Source organism: Heterocephalus glaber, unplaced genomic scaffold (genome assembly GCF_053883595.1).
Source record: "Heterocephalus glaber isolate CG9 unplaced genomic scaffold, H.glaber_assembly_v1.0 deba00001586, whole genome shotgun sequence".
In the NCBI taxonomy this organism is placed as follows: Eukaryota; Metazoa; Chordata; class Mammalia; order Rodentia; family Bathyergidae; genus Heterocephalus; species Heterocephalus glaber.
Window position 1 is genome coordinate 2,580,502 of NW_028258364.1, and position 9,311 is coordinate 2,589,812.

A 9,311-nucleotide genomic window follows, 5' to 3' on the forward strand; every position below is an offset into this window, starting at 1 on the left:
CATTTACCAACACCCCCCCCAAAAGAAATATAATCATTATGTAATGCAAACATGTACTAATAAAAAAATAAAAACTGGGGGAAGAAAGAATTGTAGTTGAAAAACTGAGTCTGACACTTGATCTGTTTTCCAACCAAAACATTTACCAAATTCTGATGCTGCAGGAAGCAAGATATTAAGAAATCAAGCAGAAAAACTCTGAATAAATAGAGCAGAAATTTTTCAGTCTTTAAAATCTGAGCGAGAAGAAAGAGCCCCTAGTGAACACCCAGGTCCTGGTAGAATGTGAATAGACTCTCCAGGAACAGAGATGAACCAGAGATAAGAGTCACAGAGCAGCTATGCTCTGTGTGGCATCCTAAAAATGGCAAACTATGGAGACAGTAAAAAGATCAGTAGCTGCCAGGGCTTTGGGGAAAGGAGAGTTGAATAGGAGGAGGCCAGAGGAGTTTAGGGCAGTAAAACTATTGAAAATCCAAATCATATAGGGGAAATAAATGTAACTCCCGACCTGCTAAATATCAGATATGCCAAGTTCATGTTCCCCAAAATAGAAGATTGAATTCTAAGGAACAACGGAGGTGAGGAATAGGAAATAATTATTGAAGAGGAGAGATATAGCTCCTGAGAGACAGGAGGGGCCACAAGTGGGTAGTCACTGACCCCACTTAACAGAAGGAATTTTATAGGGCAAAATCATGAGGTGGGTAAAACATGGGTTAAAGCTTGACTTATAAGATTATTAGTATAACCGCTTAGGTAATATTGATCCAATGGGGAAGCAGGTCATGAAGCAACTGTACATGGAAACAACAAAGAACTTTTTTAGGGAGGGTCCAGGGGTCTTGGTCAGCCACTAAGGTGATTGATGTCTATCTAGGCTTCATTGGGTCAGGTGTTACCACTTACCTTATCCTTTGTGGAAGCATGTAGGCACAGTCATTCCATCTTTATCTTGGAGCCAGACCTCCAACAGATTGCCTCCAGCCACAGTTGTAATGCATTTTCATCTTTTGTATTGACTCTCTGGAGGGTCTCGCTCTGTCTGACTGCCTATATTTCTACCTAACTTAGCTGTCTATAATACCATTACCGGAATGCAGGAGTCATGTCACAGAAACAAAGAATGAAACTGAGGACAAAGGAGGTAGGGAGCAAGCAAATTTATTTAAAAGATATAAAGGCAACAAGTAAAAGATATAAAGGCAAGAAAGTAAAGTCCCACTAGCCAGGAGGGGGTTCTGAGTGGTTCTTTGTCTAAGGGTTTTTCAGAGATTTGAAAGGGAGCTCAGCCTGTTGAGGAAGCAATATAATCTCTATCCTATAGGAAACTATAGGATATAGGATATAGTGTTCATGCAGTACCCGTGTGGGGCCCATGTGTCCCTGAGCCAATGGCCTGCTTGATCATGCTCCAGGGAGGTCCCAAACAGCCACAGGACACCTGACAGATGTTTTTGTAAAATTCCTGGAGGATCATGACTCAGCAGACTCCATTTTGGGCTTCCTGACTCCATTTTAGGGCTTCACTGTTCTTACTGTCCTTACTACCTAATAGAATCCTAACTCTTGTCTCACTAATTCCTGTTACAAAGCTATATGGTATTACACGGTGGATACATGCCATTCTACTTTTGTGAAAACCATAGAATGTACAACACCAAGAGTGAACCCTAATGTAAACTATGAACCTTGGGTAATAATGTACCAATGGAGGTCCATTAGTTATAACAAATGCACCACTCTGGCGGAAGATGTGTTAGTTGGGGGAGGCTGGTGGCAGGGGTGGAGGTGAGGACAGGGACTATACTGGAAATGTCTATATTTTCTGTTTAATTTTGCTAAGAGCCTAAAACAACTCTGAAATAAAACCTATTTTTAAAAATAACTATGATCCAGCCGAGAGTTGTCTCAAGACTCTGATTGGATAAAGGTGACTAGCTCACTAACAGAAAAAGAAATACAGGTTCTGAGGAGGAAGGTACTGTGGCAGAGCCTCTATGATTTTTTGAATTGAATGTCTGGCATTGCATCAAAAGGAACTCCAGGAGACTGAAATGGTTACTAATTTGTTTTCCATTTTCTCATACCCCAAACCATGATAATGTGAGAGTGCCAATTTATCATAAGTTTCTAGAAGAGGTTTTATTTTTTAATCTGTGCTGCCCAATGTTTGAGATATGAAGGACTAAGGGGAAAAAACATTTAATGTGAAGTAAACTAAAAAGAGAAAATAAAAATAAGTATGTGGAACTGATCAAAAATTTGGTAGTGATTAATATTATTAATCACCACCAAAGTTATTTTGCAATCTTTTGTCCAGATATGCTCTAATTACTCTAATCTCCATCTTAGCTGCTGAAGTACACAATTACTGTGATACATTTTTCCCACTTTTTGATAGAAAACTTTGACAGAGAATTACACCAGGTATGTGAGTCTCTACTCTTCCCAGCAGGACTCCCTGGATAAACAGTCTTCTTTGTCTAACACTTACATTTTTGTTGACAGACACACCTACCTGGTCAGCCATCTCACCAGGAAAACATTTAAGAAACATATTTGAGGGGACAGTGGAGTTCCCGGCAGGAATTACTCTCCTATGCTTAATCCTTCTCCCTTCCCAACAGTCATTTTGTTGCCAGAAAAGCCTACCATCAGATTGATTTCTTCCTGACCTTAAAATCAAGCACTCATCTCCATTATTACCTTGGTGTGAACTCGTGAACTAATTCAGTACGGGACAGCTATCTGATCAGAGACGTGAGGGAGGCCGGAGCACTGCCTGAGATGCAGTGACCACAAGTCATGACAATGTTTTTAACATAAACTACAGGGTTATTTCAGGGTTTTTTTCTTTTACTTTTCACAAAATTAAGTTAACAATTAATCTCCCTCAGAGGACTGTTGTGAGGATTGCATGAAAATGAACTTTAAAATGTTTAGGGTGGTATTAGGCACACAATAGGTGTTCAATAAATTATGGCTTTTCTAATTAATCTAATTAAATACCTTTGACAATGACGAAAAAATGTAAGGAATCAAATATATTTATAAAGAACTGGCAAGATGATAGAGATAGTACTTCTGAATAAAAGAAAAAATTAACCCCTCAATTCAGTTTTCATTGCCTAGCATCGTTTTTGTTGCTTTAGATGATGTATAGAAAACAGAAACATCTTACAATCAAATTGTTTAGTATGCAGACCTAAAGCTTCATGGATTTGCTAATCTATTTAAGAAATGTTGTGGAATCAGAATATAAAATGTATAATTATGATCCTCTCCACATTTATTGAGTCATCCATTAACTCTCCATATCTGTTTAATTATAAACAATGTAATCTTATCATTTAATAAAATGCCACCCAATGACATGAGGTGCCCTACTGGTTTTTTAATATGAAATTTCTCCATTTGGCTCCATATCAACAGGATCTGCCCATTGAGCTATTTTCCCAATAACAGCAGCGGGTAATACATACAACTGGTATTTTGCCACTGAATTTGTTTTGTAGCCAGAAGTAAACATTTTCAACCTTGTTAAGAGATATTATAGCTATAGTTTGGGTACTAGTGAAAAATTAGCTGAAGTCCCTGGGAAGCAAGAACTTGAGAGTTCACCTTATTAGTGCCATGCTTAAAACAGTTCTCCCTGGCTTAGTTTCTTGGTTAGCCTGTGGGTGATACCAACTTTTACTGTCAACCTGAAAAGTTGCCATGTTAATGAATGAATGTGACTGGAGACAGGACTGAAAAGACAGAAGCCTGTTTGGACCAAGATGCCGTGTGAGGAGACGGGTCTGGCTGGAGTCGACAGTGAGACCCTGATCACTGCTTAGTAGCCCACTCACTTACCAGCCATTTGATCTTGAGCCGTTCACTAATATCTCAGTTTTTTCGTGGGAAAAACAATATTGTTAAGCCCAGCTGTATCCCGGTCCACACGGGGCCTGTCCGGTGCTGCCTCCACAGTTTCCTACAGCGGTCACAGCTTAGCAACCCAGAGCAAAGGACCCGTGGAGGAGCTTAAGGGAAGTGTGACCTCGTTATTTCTTCAGTTTGGAGTGCTGTAGATAGCTCAGGGAATACATCGGTGTGGTGGTGACCTGCATTTTCCAAAGGGCTGAAGATCGGGCACCCGGAGGGGATCTTTGCTTAAAGTAGAGCCTGGCGCAGAGTCAGGCGGGGCTCCTAGGCCGGGCTCCATTCTGGAAGGAGCCTGTGAAAGACAGAATGGCAGCAAGGCCTGGACCAGGGAGTTGGGCAGGACACGTATTACCGATGACCGGGATCGTCACAGCACACAAGCTTAAATGTCATTCCAGGTTTAGCTCTGCACTCACAATTTTGTGGAACTAGGTGAAAACAAATTCGAGAATGCTGAATAAGAAGAAATCAGCACAAAGTGGAAAGATAACAAAACAAGAGAAGAGACAGACAAATGCAACCAACAAAAATCTTACTCAAAAGAAGAGAGCAAGTCATAACATGAATGATCATAAAAGATATATTGCTAAGGATGAAGCCAGCAAAAACATTTAAGATATCAATTCCCAGGAGAAATTATTTCTGGGAGGAATCAGATGAAAACTTCAAAACTGGTACCCTTTCAGGTATCTTCCTGAGAGAGTTAAAGACATCATATTACAGTAATTTAAGCATAGCAGTACAGTTCGTAACAGCTAAATCTTGGAATCACCCTGTATGTCCAGCAGCAGAGGAGTGGATAAAGAAAGTGTACTATTTACATACAATGGAGTACTACTCTCCCTTAAAGAAAATAAATGAGTCACATGTAGGAAAATGGATGCACCTTGAGACCATAAAGTTAAGGGAGATAAATCAGACATACAAATTTAAATATTGCCTGGTTTCTCTTATATAAGGAATCCAAAATATAAATAGAGAACAAAATAAAAAGGAGATAATGGGAAATAGGGAGGCAGATCTTTTGAAAGTGGGAAGGAGGTCAAGAGAGGGAGGGAGGGGAGAGGAGGGGAGAGAAAGGGAATGCAGATGTGTTACGCACATGCACAACTCCACTCAAGGGCTGTAAACAACATGTACTGCAAATACTTACTAATACAAATTTTAAAATAAAAAAAAAACAATATTGTTAGAGTGGCAGGTTTCTAAGTGCGCTTTCTCACCCTAAGATTCTAGGGTAAGATAATCTTCCTGCTGAAAGAAGAAATGTAAGTTGAAGATTTTCTGTGTTTTATCAAGAAGTACCACATTCAAAGGGGAAATATGATAGCTGCATACATAGAGAAAACAAGATTTTAATAAAATTAAATGACACTAAATGAAGAAAAGTCAACAAATTTTCCTAGGAATCATTCTGAAGTTTGCCTTTAAAATCAAATGAATTGATCCCACAAATACAGACAACTGATTATTGACTGAGACACACAGGCTCTCTTCCTTCCTCCATAGTAAATGATATTGCTGCTGCATAATATAAACCCACCTTTTATTTGGTTCTCTGAAGATCTTTCAATTTTGTAAATAAATTGCACCCACTGAATGACATCTTCAAAAGTAAAATATCACCAACCAAAAATAAGGAGCAGGAGCTCATATTTTGTGTCTTTTATCAACAAATCAGTAATAGCAAACTATCATCCTAATAAGAAGAAACAAAGATCCTTAGAAGCCCTCAGCAGGCTGAATTTTTCATCATACTGTTAAATTGTGCTTTATTGTGCTCTCCTAAATTACTATGATTTTCTTCCTGGTAGATATTTTCCAGGAATGTGGCCTGGCACATGCCTGTAACAGGGAGAGATTAAAAAACAAAACAAAACAAAAAAAACTTGCCTTCTTGTCCTAATTTACCTACCAACAAATGTGTGGCACTAAACCACCGTTTATTTCTGTCCATAAATATGGATTTGGGTTGACCTTTAAGGTTGCTTCCTGTTATGTGATTGTATACGTAAGAGTAACTTATTAGCATGGGTTGATACAGGATTATAGATTTGCTCTCCAGATAGCTGGCCTCACCTGGCACAGAGTGGCATCTGAAGTGACAAGGAATAGGATGACTTAGAAAAGAACAGCTGAAGTCTAACCTAGGGGAAGAGAAGACTTGGGAGGGACCTGACTCGCGATGTTTGAAGAGCAGTCTTATCAGAAGAGGTAAGAGACACTTTCTGGGAAATTCCAGGGAACAGACTCAGAGCCAACATATAACTCATCATTTAAGGGGTGATGCCATGAGTCAGAGACAGACACCCTACAACATGGTTCATTGGGTCAGCGGTAACTTCATAGCAGGGAGGCAGATTGTCTCACCTGGCTTGTCTGTCCTTTAAAATATATTGCATAAATTCTTCCTTCTCTTCCCCCACCTCATTCACTTACCTCCTAACTCTAATCCCTGTCCCCATCAAAAGTTTCTGATACCCAGACCTGCAGTAGTTTTTAGTACAAATATTTTGTGATAGACAGAAGTAGAACTGATGTGGATGTTTAAAAACCTTGCGTGAGGCTGAGGGACCCTGAACACCACAGACCCCTTGGGAAGCATCAGCTCTGTGTGACCTCGCTCCTCAGTCTCATTATCACAATTCTGTGCAATCTCTCCTCTCAGAACATAAGACCTAAAGAAGACAATTTCACCAGATTGAGATTAGCTTTTATTGGCCTCTAGAACAATCTTTTTTAACCACCTAAAACTCTGCCTACACCATCTGCCCTGGATCCCTAGAAGATCTATGTATGAAGTCAACCTTAAATTCACAACATTTTTGGCCAGGAAAAGAATATTTTGCCTCAATCCAACATTCAAACATAAGAGAGCTCTCTTCTTCTCACAGTTGGAAAGCCACAGGCACTGAATAGATAAATTTTCCATCCCTTGAGTGATGTGTTGGTTGAAAGCCACAAATGCATTCCACCCAGGCGTTCCCGAAACCACAGATTTTTCTCCGACAACACAGGCCATCGTCAGTGGAATGAGGACACAAACATATGCTTGCTGGGCAGTGTGCCTGAGGAGGGGCCCTGCCATCTGACTTTTTCCCTCACAGCTCAGGAAACAAGCACTCCTCAAGGACAGTGCCCTCCTTATGGAAGGATATCATCTAAAACATTTCTTTCTAACTTCTTCCTGCTCAGAACCAACTTTGATATCTTGATCCTAAGTCTAACATTAAAGATACATTCTCGTCAAAAAATAAACACCCTTTATTTTTATTTTTTTATTGGAGTTGTTATTCTTTTTTATTCATTAAGTTTATTGGTACATTTTAGGTATACATTATTGATATAGGGGAAATAGATATAACTCCCAAATCTGCTAGATATCTGATATCTGAAATGCAAGTTCCTGTTCTCTAAAATTGAATGACTTCTAGGAACAATGGAGGTTAAAAATTTATTGAGAGAAAGATAAGCTTCTAAGAGAGACAGAGGGGGGACCGGAAAATGGGTTGCCAGCCCACCCTGCTTTTCAAAGGTGTTTTATAGGGCAAAGCCATGAAGTGAGGCGGGTACAAAGTGGGACAAAACTATAAGACCCAGTGGAAAATTACAAGGTGGGAATGAGGTGGGACAAAACCATGACCAACCAATAAGATTACAAGTACAGTCACCCAGGTAATATTGATTAAATGGGGACCAAATGGGAAAGCAAGTCACATACAAGGAATTTCTCCATTTAGAATATCAATCACTGCTATTCATCTCTAGGGGAAATAGCACCTCTTTTCATTTTTGTAATGCTAACCACTCACTGTGCCTCAGTTGTTGTCCATGTTGGGTCCTTAATTGTTCTCCTTGTTGGCTCCTTGAAGACCAGCCCTGTGTAACTGCCTATAAGATATCTAATCAACTTACCTATCTACAATATTATGATTGCATTCAACACTGGGAATTTGTACCTGTACATGATATGACCTGGTTCTTGTTTGTTTTGCCATTCCCCTTCCCTCCCTTCTACCCCTCCACCTTTCCCTATTTACAAAAGTGTTGGTTCTGTTTTTTCCTTCTTTTTTCATTTTTTTTCATTCTCTTCTTTCTTTCCCCATGCCCCCACACCCCCCACACCTAGTTCCCCATCCCCTTTGAACCTTTTCTTCCTTTTTCACAATATCAATTATACATTTTGGTCTGCACTTACACTTTCAATTTCTCACACCAGAGAAACAATTCAGTATTTACACATGTGCATCCTATTTATTTCACTTAAGAGTATGGTCTCAAGGTCCATCCATTTAGCTATGAATGTCTCTAGTTTATCATTATTTATGGCTGAGTACTACTCCATTTTATAAACAAACAAACAAACACATCTTCATTATCAAGTCACCAGTTGATGGGCAATTGGGCTGTTTCTAAGATTTAGCTACTTCAAACTGTGCCACTATAAACATGGGCATGCATATTTCACTGTGGTATGATGCTTTTAATTCTTTTTTTTTTTTTTTTTTTTTTTTGGTACTGGGGATCAAACTTGGGACCTTGCACTTGCAAGGCAGGCAATGGAACCACTGAGCTAAATCCCTGGCTGGATGCTTTTAATTCTTTTGGGAATATACCTAGCAGGGGAATAGCTGGGTCAAATGAGACCGCTAATCCTAGTTTTTGGAGGAATTTCTGCACTGATTTCCACAGTGGTTGCACCAGTCTACACTCCCACGAACAGTGGAGAAGTGTTCCTTTCTCCCCACAGCCCTGCCAGCATTTGTTATTGGTTGATTTCTTGATTATAGCCATTCATTCTGGAGTGAGGTGCAATCTCAGCATTGTTTTAATTTGCATCTTTTGAGTGACCAATGATGTTGAACATTTTTTCATATGTTTATTTGCTGCTTCTACTTCTTCATCTGAGAAATGTCTGTTCATTTCACATTTTTGGATTGGGTCTTTAAATTGAGGGGGGTCTGATTTTTTAAAAATTCTTTATATATTCTAGATAGTAGTCCTTTGAGGAACATTTGGTAAATTTTTTTTCCCACATTGTAGGTTGTCTCTTCACACTTTTGGTGGTTTCTTGCTGTGCAGAAGCTTTAATAAGATGAGATCCCAGTTATTGATTCTTTGTGCTAGTTCCCATGTGACTAAGATTTTGTTCATGAAATCTTTTCCTAGGCCAATGTCTTCAAGAATTCTACCTAACTTATCTTCCAGCAGGTTTAGTGTTGCTATTTGTAGGACAAGGTGAGTGCCTGCTTCCCAGTTTATCAGTTTTATTGCTAATGAGAACATGTATAAGTGACTGCCTGGCTTCTAAGTCATGTAGTACTTCATTATCTTTCTTTTCCCCAACAAAGTTAATCCTCATAATAAAATAATGGGCTAAT